General features: G+C 44.6%; 1 protein-coding gene across 2 annotated transcripts in view; it reads right to left on the bottom strand.

The window, feature by feature from the left end:
* BICRAL (BRD4 interacting chromatin remodeling complex associated protein like) overlaps window positions 1-14,425 on the bottom strand; it is a 72,302-nt gene extending 57,877 nt beyond the window's left edge. Inside the window, exon 1 of one of the 2 annotated variants that reach the window (XM_027600848.2) lies at window positions 14,374-14,425. The gene's annotated coding sequence lies outside the window, so the exon portion shown is untranslated. Of the gene's footprint in view, window positions 1-14,010; window positions 14,037-14,373 lie in introns of those variants that run through there. The other variant, XM_027600847.2, reaches the window with a different exon arrangement.
* Between the last annotated feature and the right edge of the window lie 435 nt (window positions 14,426-14,860).

The following is a 14,860-nucleotide window of genomic DNA, read 5'->3' on the forward strand; positions in this document are numbered from 1 at the left end:
TTCTGGCTCAATGGCTAGAGCATGTGACTCGATCTCTGGGGTTCTGAGTTCAAGCCCCACGTACAGCTTACTAAAACAATAAAGTAAAATAAAAATAAGTTATTTCTGTTTGTGTAAAATGACCATAATTATTCCATGGGGGAAAAATCCAAAAATAAATTATTTGAAAATAAAAGCAAGCGAACGATTTGTTAAAAAGAAACTAAAGCTGATGCTGAGAGCTTCTGGATCAGTATCTTCACGGAAGCCTCACATCTGACTCACATCTCCATTTTTATAAACCAGGAATGAAGACTTGCTCTTAGCCAGTGGTTCTCAACCACCTGGGGGCTTGTTAAAAATGCAAATTCTCAGGCCCATCCCAGACCTACTGGATCGGGAACTCAGGGAGTGTCAAACAAGCCACCTGCGTAATTCTAATGTGTATTCAAGTTTGAGAACCACTAGATCAACACAGAACTAGTACTTAACCACCTCTTTAACTCTAAAAGCCATCTATTTTTTTAGAAGTTTTTTGGTTTTTTTTCTGATGGAGGGTCTTGGGAATGTGTGTGTGTGTGTGTGTGTGTGTGTGTGTGTAAAAAGTACACATAACATAAAATCTACCATCTTAACTATTTTTTTTAAAAGATTTTATTTATTTGAGAGAGAGAGACGGAGCAAGCATGAGGGAGGAGGGGGGCAGGGGCAGAGGGGGAGGGAGAAGCAGGCTCCCTGCTGAGCAGGGAGCCCGACTCAGGACTTGATCCCAGGACCCTGGGATCATGACCTGAACTGAAGGCAGATGGTTAACCGACTAAGTCACCCAGGCGCCCCCACCTGAACTACTTTTAAGTGTACAGTTTAGTGGTATTAAGTACATTCACATTGTTGTGCAACCATCTCCACCATCCACCTCCAGAAGTCTTCATCCGAAAAATCTGAAACTCTGTACACATTCAACACTAATTCTCCATTCTGCTCTTCCTCTGGCCCCTGGCAACCACCGCTGCACTTTCTGTCTCTATGAATTTGACTCCTCTAGGTACCTCATATAAATGGAATCTAGAAATAGAATCTAGTTTCACTCAATCCCTACGACTGCAGAAAGTTTGGAAAGTACAGAAGTGTAAAAAGAGGAAAATGAAGATCACTTATGATTCCACTGCCTAGAGGTGACTGCTATGAACTGAACTGTGCCCCTCCCAAAGCTCATGTTTGAAACCCTAAACCCCAGTATGACTGGATTTGTAGACAGGGTCTTTAGGAGGTAACTGCGGTTAAATGAGGTCATAATGGCAGGGCCCTAATAGGATAAGGCTGGTGATTTTTTTTTTTTTTTTTAAGAGAGGGAGGGAGAGGGATGCCTGGGTGGCTCAGTTGGTTGAACGTCTGCCTTTGGCTCAGGTCATGATCCCGGGGTCCTGGGATCGAGCCCCACATTGGGCTCCCTGCTCAGCAGGGAGCCTGCTTCTCCCTCTCCCTCTGCCTGCCACTCCCCCTGCTTATGCTCCCTCTCTCTGTGTCAAATAAATAAAATCTTAAAAAAAAGAGAGAGAGAGAGAGGGAGGGAGAGGAGGTCGCGGGGGAGGGGCTGAGGGAGAAAGAGAATCTTAAGCAGACTCCCTGCCAAGTGCGGAGCCCAACACGGGGCTCGGTCCCAGGACCCTAAGATCATCACCTGAGCTGAAATCAAGAATCAGACGCTTAACTGACGGAGCCACCCAGGCGCCCCAAGGCTGGTGCTTTTATAAGAGGAAGAGACACCAGCGCTCACATGAGGACACAGGGAGAAAACAGCTGTCTGCAAACGAGGAAGAAGGCCCTGCCCAGCAACCAAATTGGCCAGGACCTGGATCTTGGACTACCCAGCCTCTAGAACTGGGAGAAAATAAATTTCGGTTATTTAAGCCACCCATAAGTCTATGCTATTTTGTTATGGCATCCTGAACTGATACCATGGAACATGCTTTTTTTAGTCTTTTTCTTTAGTACATTTTTACATGTAAGGTATATTTTTATATGTAAATGAAATCAAAGCCCATATGCTGTTTTTCCCTTTCTCAGCATTTTCTAAATCTGTGTTCTGCAGAATAGCATTCAGCAGGACCTTAAGTTTTGGCAACTGGGTTTTATTTTATTTTTTTTTAAGATTTTATTTATTTATTTGACACAGAGAGACACAGCGAGAGAGGGAACACAAGTAGGGGGAGTGGGAGAGGGAGAAGCAGGCTTCCCGCGGAGCAGGGAGCCCGATGTGGGGCTCGAGCCCAGGACCCTGGGATCATGACCCAAGCCGAAGGCAGACGCTTAATGACTGAGCCACCCAGGTGCCCCGACAGTTGGATTTTAAAGTGACATCAGGTTTCTGCTGCTAAATTTCTCAGAGGCTTTTCTGCACTAAACTGGGAATATCAAGATGGGAATCTGTTAGATTTGATCTCTAAATGTTTCAGGTAAACTCTGCATTACATCCCCTGCTGTTCTGATAAAAGTACACTCCTGGACAACTAATAGGAATTTCAAGGAGCAATGCCCAGTCTTAGAAGGAAATACTGGCTGACAGGAATAATTCACTTTAGACAAAAAGTCCATTTCATTTCCTAAAGGAACCATTCATTCACTGTTAGTAGACACGTGCAATGAAACACTGCTTTAATGTTACTTTTTATAGCAATAATAATTTTCAACAGCAGTGATAGCTGAGACCCATGTGGGTCAGGCACTGTGTAAATCTTTATATGCATGATCTCACTTGATCCTTACAAACTTCCTCAAAATGGTAAGTTCTCAATCCAGGGGAGAAACTGGGCACATTCCCTCAGGGAGGTTATGTAATTTACTCAAAGACAGCACAGAAAGGAAAAGAGCAAGGGGCGGAACCCCAATCTGCCTGGTTCCAAAGCTGTTATTAACTACAGTGATGCTTTCTAAGTCGCATCACTGCCCTGTTTGAAAACTTTTATGATTTTTTTAACATGTAAGAGAAAAAAACTTCATATACTTTGACTTTGCATTTAGTGCATTTCACAAACTGATCCCAAAGTCCCTTCCCAGCCTGTCTTTCCCCTCCTCTTTCTTTTCTCTTTTACAAACTTCTCACTCCATCAAAGAGCATTCCTCACTGTCCTGCCCCTTTCTTAACTTCTCACCTAATTTGGTTCTTGCCCACCTAAATTCCTCTGCTTATGCCATCTTTTCATGGTCAACAAATTCCTCCAGGCTCCAGTTCAAATTCCATCTTCTATATGTAACCCTTGACCGCTCACTCTCTTATGTTCCACAGCCAGCAAGAAAGCCTCTTGGCTCCACTTCCCAAATAGATCCAGAATCCTACCACATACCACCGCCACTGCCATCTTCCTAATCCAAGCCATCACCATATCTCACCTGGTCTCTCTGCTTCCATTCTTTTACCCCCTACAATCTATTCCCATCCCAACCTCCTGAATAATCCCTTTAAAACATAAGCCAAGGGGCCCTTGGGTGGTACAGACTATTAAGTGTCCGACTCTTGGTTTTGGCTCAGGTCATGATCTCAGGATCGTAGGATCAGGCTCTGCATCAGGCTCTGAGCTCAGTGCGGAGTCCACTAAGGGTTTCTCTATCTCCCTCTCCCTTTGCTCCAACCGGTGCTCGTGTGCACTCTCTAAAATAAATAAATCTTTAAAAAAACAATAAAATAAAATAAAACATAAGCCAAAACCGTCCAACGAATCCCCACTTTCTTCACTGTAAAAAACAAAGTCCTTTTCTACACTCAACCGAAAACCAGTTGAGACAACTTTGTAACATTACCTGCAATGCTCTCTCTGCCCCCCAACCCCTCTGCCCTCCCTCTGGCATAATGTCAACTTTACATATCTAAGTATGTGAAGGTCCTCCCCACCCCCTTTTTTTTTTCAAACAGCATGGTTACCCAAATTTCATTTCTCTTTGTATTATTCTTAACAATTTCTTTCAGGTTGTTTTATCTACATGATATATGCTATAACAGAAAATAATAAGGATATCATGTGCCATATAAAGTCAGATGAATAAGCAAAACAGTTGTAAAATTTGAAAATAAAACCATCCTGAGGTCTATGGATAGACGCAGCTCCAAACATATCGAGTTGTAAATATTCATCTTTTAAGTGTGATCACACCTAGAAAAAAGGGGTTGGGCTCCCATGGATCTCTCCAATCCTGAGATTCTCACAGATCTGGAGAATCAGAATACAAATAGGAAGAATAAAGTGACCTATTTTTAAATATATTTCTTTGCACTTCTAGGAAATGCGAGTTAAAACAAATCTAAATATAGCAGCATTCATTTTTATTTTAAATCCTAGAAGAAATACTTCCAAATCAAAACCACACAAAAATAACTTTTATGGGGGCGCCTGGGTGGCTCAGTTGTTAAGCGTCTGCCTTCGCCTCGGGTCGTGATCCCAGGGTCCTGGGATGGAGGCCCGTATCGGGCTCCCTGCTTGGCGTGGAGCCTGCTTCTCCCTCTCCCACTCCCCCTGCTTGTGTTCCCTCTCTCACTCTCTCTCTCTGTCAGATAAATAAATAAAATCTAAATCAACCATATTTAAAAAAAAAAAAAAACTTTTACGGGGTGCCTGGGTGGCTCAGTCGTTAAGCATCTGCCTCCGGCTCAGGTCATGATCCCAGGGTCCTGGGATTGAGCCCTGCATCGGGCTCTCTGCTTAGTGGAAAGCCTGCTTCTCCCTCTCCCACACCCCCTGGTTGTGTTCCCTCTTTCGCTGTGTCTCTGTCAAATACATAAAATCTTTAAAAAAAAAAAAACTTTTACTCTCAGTAATCAGAGGAAAAAAATCTTATTTTGTGTGTGTGTGGGGGTAATAGTCTCTACATGGAAAGAGTTACTTCTAAATTTTAAGACATTTCTCCACATTAAAAAAAATATATATCTAGTATTCTACTTCTTAGGTTATTTCCAGTTTAAAAAACTAAAATTTACTCTAGAAAACTTTCTTTGATGTGAATTCTAACTTTGTATGTAACAAACGTGTTTGCCAAACACAAAGATTTTATTTTATTTTATTTTATTTTTTTAAAGATTTTATTTATTTATTCATGAGAGACGAGAGAGAGAGAGAGAGAGGCAGAGGGAGAAGCAGTCTCCCAAGGAGCAGGGAGCCCGATGCGGGACTCGATCCCAGGACCCTGGGATCATGACCTGAGCCGAAGGCAGATGCTTAACCATCTGAGCCACCCAGGCGCCCCAAACACAAAGATTTTAAATTTAATCTCTCAAAATGGCATCCAGGTTTCTCCAGTTCTACTGTTTATTGAGAAATGTTTTTTTTAAAAAATATTTTATCTTTTGGGCACCTGGGTGGCTCAGTCGTTAAACGTCTGCCTTCGGCTCAGGCCATGATCTCAGGGTCCTGGGATCGAGCCCCGAATCGGGCTCCCTGCTCAACGGGAAGCCTGCTTCTCCCTCTCCCGCTCCCCTCTGCTTGTGTTCCCTCTCTTGCTGTCTCTCTGTCAAATAAATAAAATCTTAAAAAAAAAAAAATAATAAAAAATATTTTATTTTTAAGTAATTCTACACCCAGTGTGGGGCTTGAACTCACGACCCTGAGATCAAAAGTCACATACTCTACTGACTGAGGCAGCCAGGCACCCTGAGAAATGATTTTTGAAAAAAATAAATTATAAACTACCCTAATTTATTTTATATTCATAAAACTATCAGTTATACTGCACTGAAACTAAACTTATTCAACAACTATGACTTTTTTTTAAATTCAGGGGAAACGCGTAGGGCTTTAAAACTTATTGCTAAAAATATACTGATGGGAGTGGCCCTAACACTGTAAAAAATTTCCTAGGAGCACTAAACTATTCTAAAATAAAAATTTAACCATGAAACCAGATAAGCTGATTTATCTTTTAAAACATTATAACAGCAGTCATGTCTGAAATATGCTGCAAGCAACTTTTAAGGATGGTGGATTCTGATACATACAATAGCAGTCTTCTTACTCCTTAGTTATGTCAAAATATTTACAGTCCACATAACAAATTTTGAAATTCTCTCTGACATGACACTTACCACAAGATTTTGAAATTCTTCATCTCCCTAGCCGAGGCTTCCCACTAATACGTAGTGCTAACACGTTGGTTCTCATTGGGCAAGGCAGAAAATTCTAGTTAGTGCTTGCAGCCTGGCGTGAAGAACTACCTCAAACTGCTGGGTGAGCCGCGTGAGGCTCAATAGCTGCAGGTCAGCCCTGGTGAACTCAAATCTACAGTGAGAATGTTTCATGATCTTTTACTACTGTGGCTTTTCAGGGCTAAGCTTTCTTGTACAGTCAAAAAGGAAAAAAAATAATTACTTTTGACATGTTACCTTACTGGCCACACTTAAATACCCCTTACATTCTATCTATAGTACAGCCTCTTTACAAGAACATTTCCTTCAAGTGAATCACACTTGGAGCCTTTTAAATACTTTCTCCCCAAAATCTGTACTTCTAATTACTGTGCTTACATTGACATTCTAAGCAAAGAACAACTTGAGCTGTACCATATCATCTTTAATTAAGGTCCTAAGTGTTCTTTTCTGATTAGGATTTTTTTTTAAGTGAAAGATATGATTCATAATCTCTGATTGCTACCAAATATAGAGCTAAAATGGTCCCCATGTTTGACTAACCATACTATGCAAATAAAAACTGAATTATCTGCAGAAGGAGAATAACTGCTTTGACCTAGAATTTAACTATCACCAGAAGAGACTCTTGGGTTTTTTTAATCACAATTTTTACTTATCCATAAAAACACTACTTTTCCCTATTCCTCCTATTGAAATAATGGTCATCCAATTATAAGATATTAAAACGTTCAGTAGGCAGTCATCTGTAGGTTAAATTTATACACAGGCTTAATACCAATGGCAAAATGTATGATGAACGGATCTACAGTATATATTAAGATCCCGGCTCTGACCCTTAGTAAAGCAAACTTGGGTAAGTTATTTATCTTCAGTAAACCTGTTTCATTATCTATAAAAGAGAGACAAAATCTACTTCCAGGGTTATTCATGAGAATTTAATAATATTAAACACCCATTAGGGCCTGAAATAATGTTAAGGTTTAACAAATATTTTTTTCTTTCCCTCCGTTTTCCTCCTTGTGAAAATGTTTCAATTACAGGTCAGGACACACATAAAACATAATTTCTGATGATACAAGGAAGCATCCTGGATTTTGGTTCAACTGAGATAAGCCTTTCCTAAAAAGACAGTACTTTTCATACTTCATTCCCTCACATTCTCACATACAGGGTTTTTATTTCAGGTACTATAAGTGTTTAATGTGTTTGCAAGATAGCCAAAGAACCCACAAAACCAGAAAATGTTCAACTTTACAACTTTATTATGAAGAAATTTATCATTTAGTCACAACCAGATAAAGTCGATGAGGATTAAGAGGAAGGGGAACCTAGGTTTAAGATCTGGTACAGTGAGGTCTCAGGATCTTTTCCTGAGCGCAAGCACAAAGAAGGTAAGAAAAAAGGAGATCAAAGCCTCCAACTGCTTCTCCCCAAAACAACTTTCTTCCACTTTCCTATACAAACACGGGTACCACCCTCTGAGCTCTCCTGAACTGCACTACAAATGGACAAGCCATCCCCAGCAGAGCCACAGCCTGGGCTCCTACCCCCACGAAGCGAGGTACCATATACGAGGTTTCCATTACAGGGCCTTCCTTTAAAGTCCACATCCCATTCCTTTACTGTCAGCACTGCCACTTCCCCACGCTCATTTAACAACCCCTCCTTTTCTGTCAGCCCCCTCACTTACTGTATTTTCCACTTCTACTCTAGAACATTATGAACCATGGAACCATGCCCTGTAGGTGGATCTGGTACGTTACTTAATTCACGTTGCCTCATGACAGCCAGGTACCATTTCTTTTGTCCATTTTCCCCCACATCTGATACACTCCACAAGTTTACTCCTCTCTCCTTAAACTCAAAGCCTTTTGCCTCCGCCCCTGACAAATGACCTTGCTATCTTCTCAGTAAAGACCACAGACATCTATTTTGAATCCTATCATCTACCCTGTTCTCCTTTTCTCTAATTTCATTTTACTGTTACTCCATAGGCAAGTTGGGGAACAGAGGACCTTATGAAAAGGTCAATGACCTCACTCAGAGGCAAGAATGCAGACAGGGAGGTTGAGGGGAGTGCTACACACTACCACTTGGTATTGTTTGAATCTTTAAAAAATTATTTTCCATGGGGCGCCTGGGTAGCTCAGTCCATTTGGGCTCAGATCATGATCTCAGGGTCATGAGATCCAGCCCCAAGTCAGGCTTGGGCTCTGCGCTCATCTGCTTGAGATTCTTTCCCCCTCCCTTGCCCTCGTGCATATTGTGCATGTGCTCTCTCTCTCTCAAAAAACAATAAAAACTTTTAAAAAATGATTTCCCCAGTATTTACCTTCTCCCTCCTTGCCTGTAATCTTTTTCTCATCACCCACAGAGATCAGAATGTATAAGGCACTGTAGATCTCAACCTATCTGAAAAACCTTTCCCTTTGGTTCCTATCATTTTACTCTACCTGGGTTGTCAAACTAGTCACCAAATCTTTACTGAGTGCCTGGCTTGTTTTAAATGCTATGCTAAAGGGTCAGAACAAGTCAGTGAACAGGGAAAGAAAAAGTATAAGGTTTCTTGGTCCCACTCCAGAATCTCTAGGTGACTGTTCTGCACACACAAGATTGGGACCGTGATAAGTGGAGACGCTGTCCCTAGCCCCAGGAATATGAGATTCGATTTTTAAAGCTACTTTCTTCCACAGAAAATACAGTACTCTGCAAATTGTCCAAGGCAGCATGCCAATAACATCTGTACCTGCCACATAATGTTTCGATGTTAACTCATTTTTATTGTGGGTAAAATACCCGATGTACCATCTTTAAGCGTGCGGCTCCGTGGCCTTCCGTCTGTTCACACTGCTGAGCAGGGGCTGCCACTACCCGACTCCAGGATTTTTCATCAGCTCACCTTGAGATTCTGTACCCATTAATTCATTTTTTATTAACAAAGAATGATCTTCATGATTAACCTCATGGCCCCCACCCCCATTCCCGTCTCTTCTCAGCAGCATTTGGCAGAGACCATTCCCTCGTTCTTGAAAAGAATAATCCACTCTTTCACTTTCATGGCTAAACCTTCTTTCTTTTGTCCAACCTTGAGGCACTGAAAGTGTTTTATGGTTTGAGGTTAAGGCTTCTAAGATCATAAATGATCTCAACCAGTTCCATGACATACCATTGCTAGTGACTCCCACCATTTAAGGCCACTCCTATCAGTCCAATCTGAATTATCCACAGCCTACTTGACTTTCCATTTGGATGTCTTGCAAGTATTTAAAAAACACAACAGGTTCCACATGGAGCTCTTATTACCCACCCCTCCCTACCTGTTCTTCCAATCTTCTCCACCAGCAAATGGCACTGTCAGTCACCAACACTTAGGCTAGAACCCTGAAGGCTTCCTTGATTCCTCCCTGTCTCCACAGCCAACCCATTAAGTAAATACTTCTGATTCCACCTCCATAACCTATCTGGAACCCCCCATCCACTTTGCTCCATCCCCACTGCCACTGTATTTGCCTGATACCACCAGTCTTGAGCTGGCCACTGCACTAGCCCTCCCTCTCGGCTTCCTTCCTTGCTCCACAGAGCGGCAGTGATCTCTAAAAACAAAAACATCACTGCCCTAAGGAAAGCCCTTCAATAGCTTGTCATTTTGAATAAAATAAAACCCCAAACTCCTGGTACAGCCTAATATAGGAAGCCCCAAAGGATCTCTCAACTTCCATCTCATTCTATTCTCCTCTTGCCTCTCTATGTTCTAACACCCATGCCCTTCTGGGCCTTCCAGGTCTTTGCATTTGTTCACAGGCTAGCACAGTCTCCCCAGCTTCTCACATGGCTAGCACAAGCTCAAGTTTCAAGCCTCAGCTCAAATATCACCTCTTCAAAGGGATGCGCCCTGACTCTCACTAGCCAAGAAAGCCATTCCCCATACCACGCTCTTTTAGATTTACCAACTTATTAACTTTTTACAATTTTTCTTAATCTGTAATTATCTTGATTATTGGCGTTTAACTTATTTCCTGTCTTCCCCACTATACTATAAATTCCATGAAGGCAGAGATCTTGCCTGTCTTGAATTCCACCAAAGGCTACTTTATTTTTTTTTATTACTTTTATTTTTAAAGTTACCTTTACACCCAACGAGGGGTTTAAACTCATGACCCCAAGATCAAGAGTCGCATGTTCTACTGACTGAGCCAACCAGGCATCCCCAATAAAAGCTACTTTAAAATAAAGAACCTATACCTCCTGTTCAAGCAGGTTTATTTTAGATTTCCCCTCCTTTCAAGCTTTATTGGATTTTAGTCAAAGAATATAATTACTTGGGCATTTATCATGAAACACAATGGGAGAAAAAGCACACAGGAGAGTCAAAGCCTAGACCTCCATCTGCCTATTGATCTAGACTGGACACGGACTGCACACAGGTATTCAGTAGCTGTTCCTTTAAAATTTTTCAAATGTGGAGGGAAAGAGAAATGTAAACATATGCAAAGATAATATAATTTTGTCATCTGCATCAAAAATCAAAGTTTTTAACCATTCCCCCAGCAATTACTAAACACAACAGTGATTTGAGAACAAAGAAAGGAAAGCACAAAGTAAGTATACATGGTTCTTGCTCCAGAGAAGTTAAAAGATTACATCACTGACTTGGTTCTCTTTTATTTTGGTCAGGTCAGCTATTCATCACCTGCTCTGGATGTTTCTTTCTGACCCTGTGTCCTGTATGCATACGCTGTTCCTGAAATGGTCTCATGTTTAGAATAATTTCACCATCCTACTTCCCAAAAGACAAAAGATACCTTCACAATTCAAAATTCTGAAAAAAATCCTTTCTTCCAAGGATTTACCTCTAGATTCCCCCCTCTCCCCCAGGATCTTTTCTACCCTATTCCTAATTTCTATCTCAATCCTAGATTCAATTCTACTTTTGTTGCACAGCTATCTGGACTAAACTAGATGGCCCAGAAGGACCTAGATGCTTGCATGTTTTATAACTTCTCAGCTGAATGAGATATACTTTTGAAAATGTACAGAGATTTTAGTCTTAGACTAGGTAAACCTTCTCTCTGTAAGAAAATGGTTTCAATAATTTGATAAACGGCAGCTAGAAAAAAATAAGAGAATGAGCAATAACTGTTGAAACTCAAAACGATATGGGCCTCAAGTCTCACACTCCAATTCAAAAGAGAGCCAGCAGCACAGTGCATAGTGTAATACATTGATATTCCAACTCCACATCTGTCACAGTGGAATCACCTGGAGAGCTCTGGAATAAGACACTCCTACATAGATTTAGGGGGTGCTGGATGGGCCAGAATTTCAAAATTGGGAGTTGGGGCATCGGAAAGTTGAAAGTCAGAAGCTTAAAACTGAGATTGCCTAACACACTAGATGTTTTGAGGAAACACACACACACACACACAGACACAAACACACACACACACACCCAACAGGCCTTAACAAATAATGGGGAAAAAAGTGATGTTACAAATCTGTATTTAAAAATTATCTCCCCCCAGTTTGCTCCTGAAACTCAGATTTGGACACCACGGGTGTAGAGCCAAGAACATGGCTTTTGGGATCTAATGTCAATTCTACCATTTAAAACGGCAAGACCTAGAACAATTTGTGTATCTGGGTGAACACTAATTCCTTCTCTGGTATAAATAGATAATAAAACCAATATTGCAGGACTGATACAAATAAGAGTTAAGTAATGCACCAGGCACATACATATAGCAGTGTTCAATATATGGCAGGTCTTATTAAGGCGTCTAAAACAGCCACTCTATGTATTGTGTTTATAAGCACAAGGACGCACCTACTGGTGCCACTATGTTACTTTTACCCACTAGAAGTTAACTACTTACTTTCCATCTCTGTGGACTCCTAAAGAGATCAGTTTTAGGGACTTGTTTCCTCCTCTCCTCCTCGCAATAATCTTTTCAGTTACAATTGAAAACAGTTAAAACCCACACACCTCTTCATACAGAGCTACAACAGGACAGATCAATACTTGTCTGGGTGGTTTTAAGGAAACACTTCAGGGAGTCAGGGAACTGAGAGGCCTTATTATATTCATAAGAAAGAACAGACAAAACAGCGCAGGGCTTTTTTTGGAAAGGGAAAAAAAGTCTGTTTCAAAGCGAGTTTTATTTTTCAGATCAGAGTTCTAAAACCAACTGTTCTAAGTCGCTACCATTTGGAATAATTAAGATGAAAGCCAACAAGATGTTTCAAATCACTGGAACACAGAACCTTTCCACAGTTTGACTAGATCAATGTCTCCCCAGGGTTGTTTTATAATAAAGCAACTAAAGAAAGAAAACTAAGGTAGGGTGCCTTTGGAGAACCCTGTCACTATAAGGCAGACACTGTCCTCGACTGTTTCTTGCAATTTTGTAACCTGGTTTGACTCCACTCTTGTAAGCTAACTGGAAGAGGGTGAAGGGAAAGCCTCCATGCCCTGCCCCCAGCCAGGTCGGGGAAGACAAAGCCGTCCAGTTTTAGGCCCTAGGAGGGATGACGAGAACCCCCCTCGCCTCCAATTTTGACCGGAGGGGGATGCGGGCTCAGGAGGGAACCCACCAGCTGCAAGGCCCGACCCCTGGCCCACTTCTTCCCTCAAACACAAGTGCTAAGGAGCCAGACGCCGCCAGCCCCGGCCCCTTCCCGCTCCCAGCCGGCCGCCTCGTCTTTTGGGTCTGGGGGTCTGGGGGCCTGGGGCAGACCAAGGCTACGCGGCCCCGGGTTCCGCAGGCCGGCCCCGTCCCCGTCCTCATTTACAGAATCCCACACCCTAAGCGTAGCTCCCCGTTGCCCCGACCTCCCGGCGCCCCGGCCGGCGAAGCGTCCACGAAGGGCGCCGCCCGCGCCGCCAGGGAAGATGGCGCCCGCGGAGCAACTGCGCCACCAGCCCTGGCAACGGGCCAGGCCCAGCGCCATCTTAGTGCCTTCCAGCCGCACCCCCCCCCCAAGATCCCGCATTCGGGGCGACTCGGGGGGCGCGAACCACGTCGGGCCCGCGCGCTCTCGGCCAAAATAGTGCCGCCACGGCCTCTTGTCTCTTCGGCCCGGCCGCGCGGGCCCAGCAAGAGACTCCTGGTTGGGCCGCGGGTCCTCGGCGCAGCGCGAGGGCTCATCCGGCCCCGGCCGCGGGTCCTCGGCGGAGCTTGGGAGCCAGGCGACGAGGCGACAGGGAAGGGCCAGTCTGCCGGCGGGCGCGCGTCGGTCACCGGGCCGGACCGGGCCCCGGCGGGGATGGGCGGCCGGCTCCGAGCTCTCGCCGCGGCTGCCCGCAGAAGCGGAGGAAAGGAGGAAGCCAGGATGAAAAAGAAACCCGGTGCCCGCCGCCGCCTCTCTCTCCACCCTCTCCCCTCCCCCTCCCGAGACGCGGGGTCCATTTTGCCGAGAAGAAAGAAAATGCGATTCACACCCAAGAGCTGCCGAGAGAAAAGAAATGAGGGGGGGAAAACCGAGGGGAGGAGATTGGAAAAGCTTATTTTTCTTCCTCGCCCGCCGTCACTCCTGGCCCTCCCTGCCCCCTGCTCGCGGCCTCGCCGCGCCGTCCTCCCCTCGCCGAGCCCCGCTCCCTCCTTCCCGGCTCCCGGCGGCTCCGGGGGGCGGAAAACACACTCACATTCGCGCACACAACTAATTTTAAACCGGCTCAATCAATGAGTCATTAAAAGGCTTCCCTCCCCTCTCCTCCCCACCACCAACCGCCACGCCACCCCCCTTCCCAGGCTCTCCCTCTCCCCGCTCCAGAAATTTGCATCCGCGGAAAAGGAAAAAAAAAAAAAAAAAAAGGCGCCGGGGCCCCCACCCCGCCGAGGCGCCCCCAGCCCGGCCCCGCCGCCCCCTGCCCGCCCGCGCCTCCGCCCGAGACACTGAACTTGGTCTTCCCGGGGCCCGGGCGGCGCTGGGAAAGGCATAAACACTCGATTCCCCTTTTCTCCGTGTCCATTAAACATCCACCCACCACTACCATCACCCACCCACAAACCCACCCCCCCCAAAAAAAAACACAGCCTTAGCCAATAGCTCTCTGGGCTGAAACCTAATATCCTGGTTTTGGCAACTCGGTGTTTAATTTGCTCCTCTTTCTTTTCTGTCTGTCTGGAGATAGATCTCCAGCCCCCCCTCCCTCGCTTTTCCCCTCCCCGAAGGAAAGAGGCAGAGGAAGGAGGTTGTGTGTGTTTTTTTTTCTCCTTGAAATTTTTATCACAAAATTATAATACACTCAAAGGGAAACTCACCGTCATGAAAAAGCAGTGCCTTGTCAACGGGGTTTCTGCGCCATCGCACCAGGGGCGGCGGCGGCGGCGGCGGCGGCGGCGGCGGCGGGCGCGGGGCGCGGGGCGCGGGCGCGGGAGCTCCCGGCCGAGCGGCGCCGGCCACACGCGCTCCGCTCTCTCTCTCGCTCACCCCCGCGCCGGGCGGCGGGCGCCCGCTCCCCGCGCCCGCCCGGCCTTCATGCTCTGCGCCCGGGCAAACCGCTCGCCTGCTCGTCTACCTCCAAACTTCGGTTCTCGCCTAGCAAAAAATGTGGAGATTAGGGTTTTTTTAATTAAAAAAAATTTTTTTTTCAAAAATCAAGCTCCCAAGCTGTCAATTCCTGTTTCCTTTGGGATTCTTTTTAACTTCAGAAATGTATTGGTTTATTCAAGAAACAGGTTTATTTGGCTTTTTTTTTTTTTTAAGATCTACAAGATGCGTGCTATTCTCTGCAGGCGCCGGGCACAC

This window comes from Zalophus californianus, chromosome 7 (genome assembly GCF_009762305.2).
Source record: "Zalophus californianus isolate mZalCal1 chromosome 7, mZalCal1.pri.v2, whole genome shotgun sequence".
Lineage (NCBI taxonomy): Eukaryota > Metazoa > Chordata > Mammalia > Carnivora > Otariidae > Zalophus > Zalophus californianus.